Source organism: Capra hircus, chromosome 4 (genome assembly GCF_001704415.2).
Source record: "Capra hircus breed San Clemente chromosome 4, ASM170441v1, whole genome shotgun sequence".
NCBI classification, from domain to species: Eukaryota; Metazoa; Chordata; class Mammalia; order Artiodactyla; family Bovidae; genus Capra; species Capra hircus.
The window spans coordinates 83,827,915-83,841,914 of NC_030811.1; the positions used below are offsets into that span (position 1 = coordinate 83,827,915).

Sequence of the window (14,000 nt, forward strand, 5' to 3'; positions counted from 1 at the left end):
ATGTTAAATTTAAACAAAATGATTCCTTCACTTCCTTCACATAGAGGAAAAACAGCAACTCACTATATTAGATGTCTGTAACAAGATACACTATCTCACATTTCTGTATGTACTTTGCAGAAGGAAGTAGTCATAGCAGCCACATCCTCCACTCTGTCATTCCTAAAACTTTGATGCTTACAAGCTTCTCAAGCATTTTTAAATTAGTCACCTTGAAAAGTGGAAGGTACCTGAAACTATGCTTATCAATTTCTCTAAGTCAGAAATATCAAATTATTTATTAAAACAGGTATGCCTGGAGATAGTGTCCTTAGGACAATAAGCACAAAGGTGACACATTTTATCACAAGAAAGTCTGCTCAGCTGAGGCTCAAGCACCCAGAAACTGAAGCGAACATTTGACTATGGTAGGAAGTATGCCAGAAAGCACTACAACAAAAGCCTTAATAATGAGGTAACAAACTAACTCAGGCCTAAGACCCTGTCCTCAGAATGTGAGACTTCTGTATGACAGTGGAATTAACTGGGGGGTTTTCTGAGCGCTCTTTTCAGAAGCAAATAAATGCTCTGGAAATTAATTAGGTCAGAATATGTATGCATTTTCCAGTAGCACATTAACTTGTCTACAGGCTGAAATAAGATAGCTTTTTTGGCAATTTCTCTACTGTTCACATAAAAGCATTTTCTATATTCTTAGAATAATAAGTGGTGTTCATTTTATAGCCAATACACATCACTTTATTTAACATTTAATATTTCTGATGGAGCTAATGGCAGAGTTTCAAATTATGACTCTTAAAACTCATTTGAATTAGGGAAGAAGAGAGAAAAAGTAAGCCAAAAGTATTCTCCATTTCTATGACTGTAAGTGTGAGAATTACCATATCTATGCATTCCTTGGGCTTCCCTGGTGGCTCAGTGGGTAAAGCCTCTGCCTGCAATGCAGGAGACCTGGGTTCGATCCCTGGGTCAGGAAGATCCCCTGGAGAAGGAAATGGCACCCCACTCCAGTACTCTTGCCTGGAGAATCCCACGGACAGAGAAACCTGGTAGACTACAGTCCATGGGATCACAAAAAGTCAGACACGACTGAGCGACTTCACGACTTCACGATGCATTCCTTACATTGGCCTGTACTTGACAAATAGCTCTCCCCTAGCAGTGACTGTCCCTTGTTGTTTAGTCACTAAGTCACATCTGACTCTTCTGCAGCCCCATGGACTGTAGTCTGCCAGTTTCCTCTGTACATGGGTTCCCCCAGCCAAGAATGGGTTGCCATTTTCTTCTCCAGGGGATCTTCCTGACCCAGGAATTGAACTCGTCTCCTGTCTCGGCAGGTGGATTCTACACCATTGAGCCACTAGGGAAGCCCACTGGTTGGTTCTTTAGCTAAGTTCTTAATTTTGCAATGTGAAAATTTTATGGGGTTTCTCAGAACTGCATTAAGTTGTGGAAGGAAATGGCAACCCACTCCAGTATTCTTGCCTGAGAAATCTCACAGACAGAGGAGCCTGCCAGGCTATATACAGTCCATGGAGTCACAAAGAGTCAGATACAACTGAGCAACTGAGTATGCATGCATACACACAGTAGGAATGGCACTGAGTTAGGAGTCAGGCCCAGTTGGGCCAATGAGGTGAGCTCTTGTTCTTTGATGGTCAACCAATATCTCTGAACCTTAGGTTTCTAAAAGTTAATGTTGATAAGGATATTTAATCTCAAATGTTTATTGTGATGATTAAAGAACTGGAATAAATTATTTTTAAAGCAGCAAAATAAAAAGGCATAATTTATTCTTATTCTATTAATATTGCTCATATTAAAACAACAAAAACATAAAAATTTAATATAAGTTTTTACCATTGTGGGCAAAATTTCCCAGCAGAACTTAAAAGAAATATTATCTAAACTGTTACTTTGTCACCAAATTATAAACTTATTTACAAAAACACATATGTCACAGGCAATTGAATATTAAAATTATGGTATGAAATTTCTTGCAACACACTAAGAAAAAGCATAGAAGTTTAACAAATATTTAGCTTCATTTTGATAAAAATTAGGAAACAATACAAAAGAAATATACTCAGTAACTGATATATACTCTACTGCCACAATGATAGAAAATATTAAAATCTGTCTGTGTTACTAATCCTCAAAGGTTAGAGGAAGCAGCAGGTGGAAGTGACAGTGTGACTAAAATATTGTTATAAATATACATATAAATTTCTTATCCTCATAAGACATTTATTATACTGACTATGATAGAGGAGCTATCCCTCAAAATATGAGATACTTGATGACTGGGGTCATGTGTCCAAGATAATAGGACAATGCCAAGGTATATGAGAAGTACTTGCAGCCTCGTATTTAACATTTGATTTACAAGGTAAAGGATTAGACTTCATAGGAAGAAGGGTTAAGTATGTCAGTTATGGTTTAAGAGAGGAAAACTATATTTTGCCATGGTATCAGGTAATGTGTTCAAAGCCAGCTCCCTTTTCCTTTCCTTCCTTCTTCCTTTAAATGGAACTCCTCCCCAAATTTCTGTGTTTCTACCATGTAATTATTCTATATTTTTATATGATTTTACTGAAGAGTAACACTGAATTTCTTTTCCAGCCTAGCGATATGAAGCCTTGGAATAATTAAAATTTGATTTCTGAGTAGTAAAGTAAAATATATTTCTTATATACAAATATTTGTGGTGTAAAATCCATACCTGTTATACATAATAATGAAGTCTGCATAGTCACTCAGTCGTGTGCGACTCTTTGCCACCCCATGGACTGTAGCCTGCCAGCCACCTCTGTTCATGGGGATTCTCCAGGCAAGAATACTGGAGTGGGTTGCCATTTCCTTTTCCAAGTAATGATGTCTAAGGCTGTTGAAATCAGATATTATCCCTGGCCATGCCTTTTATTATCTGGGTCTCAGGCAACCCCTAAACCATTCTGAAATTCAGATTCCTTTTATAAGGAGAATAGGAAAATCTCATAGGGTTGATTATGAATATTTACTGTAACAATGTATATAAAACACTTAGAATGCCTGAAAAATATTTATTAATTTATTGTTTTCATTGTTTGTAGTTACCAAAATAAAATCATTCTTTCCTATAGTCATTAATATCTTTCATGCTACAGTGGAAACGTCTGCCTATATTTTCATCAGTGGAAATTAGACCTGTGTTTAAAAATATGTTAATACTTTGGACTCCCAAAATGCACTGAAAATTATTTTTTCCTATAGCTAGACCAAAGTCCATTCAAAAGCTTTTAGACAAAAAAAAGCATTAAATATAATATGTATAAAACTTCTCAATTAAAAAAAGACTAGTCTTTTAATATATCTGATAAACTTAATGTGATTAATATTGAGAGACACCAATACTGCTGTTTCTGTTATCTTATGAGCGAGACCTAGTATATGTGTGAAAATATTGACTCCTTGGAAAAGAAGCCTTTGTTAATATAACTGTACATTCTATGTTGTCATATGTAGCAAAACACACAGACAACTGTCTGGCTGTACTTGGCAGGCTTTTTGAAACCTGATTGCTATTCAATGATTCTCTATTTTAAAGAGTGTTAAATAGATCACATATGCAAGTAATAAGACCAGAACTCTTACGACCACTGTATGCAATTAAAACTGAATAGCTTATATGTCTAACTTGGGCTGAAATAGTTTTAATTTTTAGTAATACACGAACAGAAATCTAGCTGCATGGATTCTAATTGCTTTAGCAGATACTATGAATATATCATATGTTATTGTACCATATTTTATTACATGATTGCATCAGTTTTCAGCAACTATTTTTAGCTTTCAAGTCCACTCTTTCCCCTTTGTCTTTTGGATTTCCTGAATGTTATTAAGACTGTGGTGAGGTAAGGCATTAGAGGAAATAATAACTGTGCTAATGTCTAATGCAAAGTCTTATAAATTATAAACCATTGGTGACATCATGGCAATAAATTCCCAAAATCTCAATCTTGTCCAAGTAATAAATTTAAGTAACAAAGCTGCAATTTTAGTTGCTTTAGTTAATGATTAAAACATAAATGATGCTTGTAAAAAGGAAAAGAAATGAAAAGAAAATAATGGTATATGTGATTGAATAACCATTTTGGGTATGAAGCTATATAAATTTAAACCCAATATTTGGGCATCGTTTTAAAATTATTTTAAAACATCAGTTATTCTACTTTTTTTTCAAAATGCTCAATCACCTTTCCTGCTTTTTACAAAGATACTTTGTTTGCCAGTTATAATGAATTATCAGGTATTCCCTTGTTGCACCAATTTTTTTCTTATTTCTGTCTAAACTACCCCTAGCTCACCCTTCCTCAAAATCAGCGGGAACTTCCTTTCCTTTAAGACTAAATTCAAAAGTTACTTTAGGGGAAAAGTCTTCAGAGCTTCCTGGAGATGTAATTTGTTAATTTCCTTTGTGTATAGCCTATTTAACAATAGTACATAGGCAATAACAATACTGGGTAAAACTACTGGCTTCAGCAATGAAGGGACATAATAGGATTTCACAAGAAACATTGTGGCATACTGTATTTTACTGAACGAGATCCATTCGTGGCTAAAATTCATTTGGAATTTACTTCTCTTAAAAAGGTGACTCTAGGTCTTTGTTGTGCAATTCTAATAGCCATGAGCTCTACATATAGCAATTTAGTTTAATGAAAATAAATAATCCTATTTTTCAATTGCTATAGCTACAGTTTAAGTGTTCAACAGTCACATGAGACTTCTGAATCCAATACTGCATATCCAAACATTTCCACTGTCATAGAGGTTCTACTGGACAACATCCTACTAGCAGCAAAGAGTAGAACTGAAAATTAGAGGGTCTCCAGAAAAAGAAAATATCAATAACCTCAGATATGCAGAGACACCATCCTTATGACAGAAAGTGAAGAGGAGCTAAAAAGCCACTTGATGAAACTGAAAGAAGAGAGTGAAAAAGTTGGCCTAAAGTTCAACATTCAGAAAACGAAGATCATGGCATCTGGTCCCATCACTTCATGGGAAATAGATGGGGATACAGTGGAAGCAGTAGGAGTCAGACTTTATTTTTTTGGGCTCCAGAATCACTGCAGATTGTGACTGCAGCCATGAAATTAAAAGACGTTTACTCCTTGGAAGAAAAGTTATGACCAACCTAGATAGCATATTCAAAAGCAGAGACATTACTTTGCCGACTAAGGTCTGTCTAGTCAAAGCTAAGGTTTTTCCAGGAGTCATGTATGGATGTGAGAGTTGGACTGTGAAGAAGGCTGAGTGCCAAAGAACTGATGCTTTTGGACTGTGGTGTTGGAGAAGACTCTTGAGAGTCCCTTAGACTGCAAGGAGATCCAACCAGTCCATTCTGAAGGAGATCAACCCTGGGATTTCTTTGAAAGGAATGATGCTAAAGCTGAAACTCCAGTACTATGGCCACCTCATATGAAGAGTTGACTCATTGGAAAAGACTCTGATGCTGGGAGGGATTGGGGGCAGGAGGAGAAGGGGACGACAGAGGATGAGATGGCTAGATGGTATCACCGACTCAATGGACATGGATTTGGGTGAGCTCTGGAGTTGGTGATGGACAGGGAGGCCTGGCGTGCTGTGATTCATGGGGCCGCAAAGAGTTGGACACGACTGAGCAACTGAACTGAACTGAACTGAGGGCAGTTCCATTTCCAGTTTTTTAAGGAATCTCCACACTGTTCTCCATAGTGGCTGTACTAGTTTGCATTCCCACCAACACTGTAAGAGGGTTCCCTTTTCTCCACAGCCTCTCCAACATTTATTGCTTGTAGACTTTTGGATCACAGCCATTCTGACTGGTGTGAAATAGTACCTCATTGTGGTTTTGATTTGCATTTCTCTGATAATGAGTGGTTGAGCATCTTTTCACGTGTTTGTTAGCCATCTGTATGTCTTCTTTGGAGAAATGTCTATTTAGTTCTTTGGCCCATTTTTTGATTGGGTCATTTATTTTTCTGGAATTAAGCTGCAGGAGTTGCTTGTATAGTTTTGAGATTAGTTGTTTGTCAGTAGCTTCATTTGCTACTGTTTTCTCCCATCCTGAAGGCTGTCTTTTCACCTTGCTTATAGTTTCCTTTGTTGTGCAGAAGCTTTTAAGTTTAATTAGGTCCCATTTGTTTATTTTTGCTTTTATTTCCAATATTCTGGGAGATGGGTCATAGAGGATCCTGCTGTGATTTATGTCAGAGAGTGGTTTGCCTATGTTCTCCTCTAGGAGTTTTATAGTTTCTGGTCTTATGTTTAGATCTTTAATCCATGTTGAGTTTATTTTTGTATATGGTGTTAGAAAGTGTTCTAGTTTCATTCTTTTACAAATGGTTGACCAGTTTCCCAGCACCACTTGTTAAAGAGATTGTCTTTAATCCATTGCATATTCTTGCCTCCTTTGTCAAAGGTAAGGTGTCCATAGGTGTGTGGATTTATCTCTGGGCTTTCTATTTTGTTCCATTGATCTATATTTCTGTCTTTGTGCCAGTACCATACTGTATTGATGACTGTGGCTTTGTAGGAGAGCCTGAAGTCAGGCAGGTTGATTCCTCCAGTTCCATTCTTCTTCCTCAAGATTGCTTTGGCTATTCGAGGTTTTTAGTATTTCCATACAAATTGTGAAATTATTTGTTCTAGCTCTGTGAAAAATACCACTGGTAGCTTGATAGGGATTGCACTGAATCTATAGATTGCTTTGGGTAGTATACTCATTTTCACTATATTGAGTCTTCCAATCCATGAACCTGGTATATTTCTCCATCTATTAGTGTCCTGTTTGATTTCTTTAACCAGTGTTTTATAGTTTTCTATATATAGGTCTTCAGTTTCTTTAGGTAGATGTATTCCTAAGTATTTTATTGTTTTCATTGCAATGATGAATGGAATTGTTTCCTTAATTTCTTTTTCTACTTTCTCATTATTAGTATATAGGAATGCAAGGGATTTCTGTGTGTTGATGTTATATCCTGCAACTTTATTATATTCATTGATTAGCTCTAGTAATTTTCTGGTGGAGTCTTTAGGGTTTTCTATGTAGAGGATCATGTCATCTGCAAACAGTGAGAGTTTTACTTCTTCTTTTCCAATTTGGATTCATTTCTTTTTCTGCTCTGATTGCTGTGGCCAAAACTTCCAAAACTATGTTGAATAGTAGTGGTGAAAGGGGGCACCCTTGTCTTGCTCCTGACTTTAGGGGAAATGCTTTCAATTCTTCACCATTGAGGATAATGTTTGCTGTGGGTTTGTCATATATAGCTTTTATTATGTTGAGGTTTGTTCCTTCTATTCCTGCTTTCTGGAGAGTTTTTATCATAAATGGATGTTGAATTTTGTCAAAGGCTTTCTCTGCATCTATTGAGATAATCATATGGCTTTTATTTTTCAATTTGTTAATGTGGTTATTACATTGATTGATTTGTGGATATTGAAGAATTCTTGCATCACTGGACAGGGGATACATACAGACTGAAAGTGAAGGGCTGGAAAAGATTTTCCATGCAAATAGAGACCAAAAGAAAGCAGGAGTAGCAATACTCATATCAGATAAAATAGACTTTAAAACAAGGGCTGTGAAAAGAGACAAAGAAGGACACTACATAATGATCAAAGGATCAATCCAAGAAGAAGATATAACAATTATAAATATATATGCACCCAACATAGGAGCACTGCAATATGTTAGACAAATGCTAACAAATATGAAAGTGGAAATTAACAATAACAATAATAATACTAGGAGACTTTAATATCCCACTCACACCTATGGACAGATCAACTAAACAGAAAATTAACAAAGAAATACAAACTTTAAATGATACAATAGACCAGTTAGACCTAATTGATATCTATAGGACATTTCACCACAAAACAATGAATTTCACCTTTTTCTCAAGCGCACACAGAACCTTCTGCAGGATAGATCACATCCCGGGCCATAAATCTAGCCTTGGTAAATTCAAAAAAAATTGAAATAATTCCAAGAATCTTTTCTGACCACAATGTAGTAAGATTAGATCTCAATTACAGGAGAAAAACTATTAAAAATTCCAATATATGGAGGCTGAACAACACACTGCTGAATAACCAACAAATCACAGAAGAAATCAAAAAAGAAATCAAAATATGCATAGAAATGAATGAAAATGAAAACACAACCACCCAAAACCTGTGGGACACTGTAAAAGCAGTGCTAAGGGGAAAGCTCATGGCAATACAGGCATACCTCAAGAAACAAGAAAAAAGTCAAATAAATAACCTAACTCTACACCTAAAGCAACTAGAAAAGGAAGAAATGGAGAACCTCAGGATTAGTAGAAGGAAAGAAATCTTAAAAATTAGGGCAGAAATAATTGCAAAAGAAACAAAAGAGACCATAGCAAAAATCAAAAAGGCAAAAGCTGGTTCTTTGAAACGATAAATAAAATTGACAAACCATTAGCCAGACTCATCAAGAAACAAAGGGAGAAAAATCAAATCAATAAAATTAGAAATGAAAATGGAGAGATCACAACAGATAATACAGAAATACACAGGATCATAAGAGACTACTATCAGCGATTATATGCCAATAAAATGGACAATGTGGAAGAAATGGACAAATTCTTAGAAAAGTACAACTTTCCAAAACTGAACCAGGAAGAAATAGAAAATCTTAACAGACCCATCACAAGCATGGAAATTGAAACTGTAATTAGATCTGTTTCTGCTTCATTTTCATTGGGCTTTGTGATTCTTCAGTTATTATTAATATTAAGCTTGTTAATAAATAGTTATTCCTCTCAGTAGAACCAGCTTCAGGTGAAAAGTCATCAAATATTTCTTTGCAGAACTTCAAAAATCATTCTTATTAATGTAATACCTCCATAATTTCAGGATAACTATTTTATCTGATTTTTTTCTTAATTAACAGAAATTACTCCAACTATCTCTGAGATGCTGGCAAGTAGAACATCAAACAAGAGAAGCTGTTTGGGCTTTTGCTAAATATAACTTTGTACTTATAAAAATAAATAATTTCTTCTTAAGATTTACACTTTTATGTTTATTTTTAAAACTTTATAATTTATATGCTTCCTAAAACATATAATATTAATATGTGCAAAAAATATAAACTGAACTGTGACTATGTAAGGATTATGTTTGGAATATGAAGGTGAAAGGTTTAATTATTTAACTCAGTTAGCATACAAGAAATTACCAGAAAAATGATATAACAATAAAAATATTACCTATATATGATACTACAGTATTTGTAAGTATTTGGTAGTTATTTCACTTAACATGGAAACATACTAAGTGTTGATAATATCCTAAATTTCATCTATATTTTTTCACATAATCTTCAAACAACCCTATTATTGTGCCAATTTTACAGATGAGAAACAGGGGTGTTTTCTTATAATACTCAAAGTTATAGAGATGGATTAAAATATGATAAAAGAACTGTCTCTTTCCAAGTCCTTGTTTTTAACCACTATTTAAAAATCGGGCTTAAGGAAAATATTATGCAAAAAAATATCTGAGACATACCCTAAGATAGTAGAAACTGGAAACCAGAGGAGTTCAAAATGGGATAGGTAATTTCATGTTCGAGTATAGAATGAAAAATTTTAATTGGGTCCTTTAGAATATATTTTGGTGGGAGGTGAATGCATCTGAGAGTATGCATTTGTGTGTTTGTATGTCTATTGGTTATTAGTGCAGAGGGCAAAAGGAGCTTATAGAGAGAGGGCAGGGTAAAGTACAAGTGCAAATTAGTCCAACTACACAAACATCATGAACAAAATTCCCTCAAAATAGACAAAATTTGCATGATAAGCAACATAAAGTTGAGTTTATATAATGAAGACTCTATACATATATTAAAAATAAGGTAGATATATAAAGTTGGAATCAAACTGTGGAAAGTTTTCTGTGCCAGAATAAGCAATTTGCTCTAAATTTTAGTTGGAGAACAATAGCATCAAAGCAGTGCAATATTATGATGAATCTGACAGTGATGTGTAAGATGATTTAGGATATATGAGCCTGGTGACAGAAAAAGAACCTATCCTCATAACCTGGGAAGGGGAAAATTAACTCTTCTTACACATCACAGTAGTTTAAAGGAATTTTTTTTTAAATTTTGTGTGTTGCTATGTCAAGTCACCTAGCTCCTTCGTAGCTCATGTTTCTTAAGTTATGTTGCATCAGAATTCCCTTTGATATTCTAGCAAGGTTATGGATGCTTTGCTCCAGAAAACTGAAGCTAAGCATACATATATTTTGTAAGCAATCTTTAGGGTTTACTGACCTTATGTAGTCATGCTAAGAGCTTCTAAATCAGCTATTCATCAAAGACCTTTCTGTTTCTAACTTGGTGTGATTCTTTCATCCTATCCCTCGGAACATGGACATCTGCTTCTGTTGGTTTTTGGCCCTGTCCTTGAACATAATACAGGGATTATCCAGACTTTTAAAAACTCATTTTCTTTTTCACTTTCTATATACTGTTACTTGGTATTCATTTATTTTTATAAATTCAGCTATTGAACTTCAGCCCCAATCCCTCTGCTATTCCAATCATTCAAACTTGGTTTCCTGGCCTGTATGAAATCTCCTATTTTCCATGGTTATTTCAAAATTGAGAGCTATTAAGAGTCCTTGGCTCTTCAAAAGAATATAAGAGCAATTATGAATAATAAACTTCATAGAAATTAGCCTGTCAGAAAGAGTTATTTAACAATATACATTGTGGGAAGATACAAAAGAAATGTAACACTGGTATCTGTCACTGAGTGCTGGGAAATTTTAAAAGTAATGTTATGTGAATAAAGCAAGTATAATTTTCTGCCCTGATTGTACTAGTTCTGTCTTTGATTTCACTATGATTTCCTAGCCATATATGTTAGAATTTTATTTTTCTCTACAATTAAATAAACAAAACTTTGTTGCAAGTAAATGACTATTATTGAAAAATGAAGCTCAGTAAAAGATAAGTTTAAGAAAAAGCTTCATATCTGTAAGGATTTTTAGAAATGAGTATACTAATACTTTTTAATATTAATTCTTGGAGTAGTTTTAGATGTATAATGTCTACAAGATTCGGTTCTGAATCCAAAATTCAGTCATTTGATGCTAAAATATTTAGAGTCAATAACTGTAATTATTGAATAATTTCCAATACTTTTTCAAATATACATCTTGGAAATTAAAGTTTTTCTTAGCAAGTAAAGCCATAGAGCCAGTTATATGATAATTGTTTGACAAAAGTATCCTATTTATCAAATTAAATAATAAAAATATTTATTATATAAATATAAATATAGTTCCATTTAATATTCATGATATGTGGTCAATCTCTAGTTACATCTATACAGACTTTTTATTGAATTTAATTTCTGTTCCTGAGGAATTCTAAGGATCCAAACAGAGAGAAGGATAGTATCAGGGTAAATAACATCTACTAAGTTCATCTCTAGACTGAATATAAGTAGAAATGTTTTAAAATCATTGATTTCTGTTTCTACAGTCTGTTCAAGCAATGCTTTAGTAAAGTGGAAATTTTACTTCTAAAATTAGTCTCCAGAGATTATATGGTCTTTCTGCAACCCACATTTTATTCTGCAATTTGACTTTGAAGGTGTATGTGGTAAAAATCTAGATTCTCTAATACATTGTGCTAAATGTTGATTGCAAGCTCAAAAATGAGTTTTTTAAATCTCTTTTGATGTGTCAACATTTTTCTATGAAATAGAAATACCACACATAATTGCCTCAAGGAGTCAATGAGATATGTGTATTTTATACAGGGAAGCATTCATAAACCATATAGAAATTTAGTTCATTATAATTTTAATTATTCTAAATTCACTATTAGTGGTACATCTTTACTATAATGGCATGTTGATAACTCACTATCTGTGATAATGTAATAGCTAAAATGTATTAAGCAAATATTAGCCAAGTGTACTCTCCCAAATGCTTTGTAGGTATTTACTTTTTTAACATTAGAGTATCCCTTGAAGTACACAGTGTTATTCTGTAAATGAAATAACAAAGAGAAATAAAAGACTTGTCTTAGGTCACATAGGATACAAAAGAGGCAGCTAAACAATTTCTGGAACCAGTAATAAATGGAGGGATTATAAAAATCTTCTTTTGTATTTGATTTGCACACCATGTTACTTTATGAATACATATCATATATAAAGTATATTATAATAATATCCCTTAATTCAACTGTGTATTCCTTGTAATTCAAGCATATGTTAGGTCCTGAATTAATCTTAAATGAATTGACCATGACATATAACACTGTATTTAATATAGACCCACATTATACTCTAAAACAGTAAAGACAAGTAGAGAAAACTAACATAATTCTAACTTTGCAGAAAAATATATGAAATTACTTTGTTTCCAAGTTTGTGGAAAATTCAGGTCAGTTCAGTTGCTCAGTTGTGTCCGACTCTTTGAGACCCCATGAACTGCAGCATGGCAAGCCTCCCTGTCCATCACCAACTCCCTGAGTTCACCCAAACTTATGTCCATCGAGTCAGTGATGCCATCCAACCATCTCATCCTCTGTCCTCCCTTTCTCCTCCTGCCCTCAATCCCTCCCAGCATAAGGGTCTATTCCAATGAGTCAACTCTTAGCATGAGGTGGCCAAAGTATTAGAGTTTCAGTTTCAGCATCAATCCTTCCAATGAACACCCAGGACTGATCTCCTTTAGGATGGACTGGCTGGATCTCCTTGCAGTCCAAGGGACTCTCAAGGGTCTCCTCCAACACCACAGTTCAAAAGCATCAATTCTTCAGCACTCAGCTTTCTTCACAGTCCAACTCTCACATCCATACATGACCACTGGAAAGACCATAGCCTTGACTAGATGGACCTTTGCTGGAAAAGTAATGTCTCTGCTTTTTAATATGCTATCTAGATTGGTCATAACTTTCCTTCCAAGGAGTAAGGGTCTTTTAATTTCATGGATGCAGTCACCATCTGCAGTGATTTTGGAGCCCCCAAAAATAAAGTCTGACACTGTTTCCACTGTTTCCCCATCTATTCCCATGGAATGATGGGACCAGATGCCATGATCTTCGTTTTCTGAATGTTGAACTTTAAGCCAACTTTTTCACTCTCCTCTTTCACTTTCATCAAGAGGCTCTTTAGTTCCTCTTCACTTTCTGCCATAAGGGTGGTGTCGTCTGCGTATCTGAGGTTATTAATATTTCTCCTGGCAATCTTGATTCCAGCTTGTGCTTCTTCCAGCCCAACGTTTCTCATGATGTACTCTGCATAGAAGTTAAATAAACAGGGAGACAATATACAGCCTTGACATACTCCTTTTCCTATTTGGAACCAGTCTGTTGTTCCATGTCCAGTTCTAACTTGCTTCCTGACCTGCATATAGGTTTCTCAAGAGGCAGGTCAGGTGGTCTGGTATTCCCATCTCTTTCAGAATTTTCCCCAGCTTATTGTGATCCACACAGTCAAAGGCTTTGGCATAGTCAATAAAGCAGAAGTAGATGTTTTTCTGGAACTCTCTTGGTTTTTCAATGATCCAGTAGATGTTGGCAATTTGATCTCTGGTTCCTCTGCCTTTTCTAAAACCTTAGCACTACTTTATTCAGTGTCTGCCCAGTAACAACATATACCTCTTACAGCTGGATTAAATAGGATTTGCCCTTTAAATTTAAGGGATATGAATTTGTCTGGGTTCCTCATACAAGTATCGATGACATAATTCATCTGCCTTTTGTCATCTTTAAAAGTAATGGTATAAACTAAAGAAAACAGAAAGCATATGCATTCATACTTCATGCAGATTATGTTTTTAATAGGAGCTTAATTTGAGTTTAGGCAGATATCTCATACCTGTCATGGTATAATTATTCAGCTATGAATGCCTATTAACTCCCAAGGTATATAACAATGAAAGGGTAAATTTTATCTTGGCTAGAATGAGAAATTCCAGAA

The 14,000-nt window shown here is 34.8% G+C and overlaps 1 protein-coding gene across 1 annotated transcript in view; it reads right to left on the reverse strand.

Annotated features, from left to right (window-relative positions):
- The window catches only part of SEMA3A (semaphorin 3A), a 556,686-nt gene that overhangs the window by 107,538 nt on the left and 435,148 nt on the right, over positions 1-14,000 (reverse strand). The gene's annotated exons all lie outside the window — the stretch shown is intronic.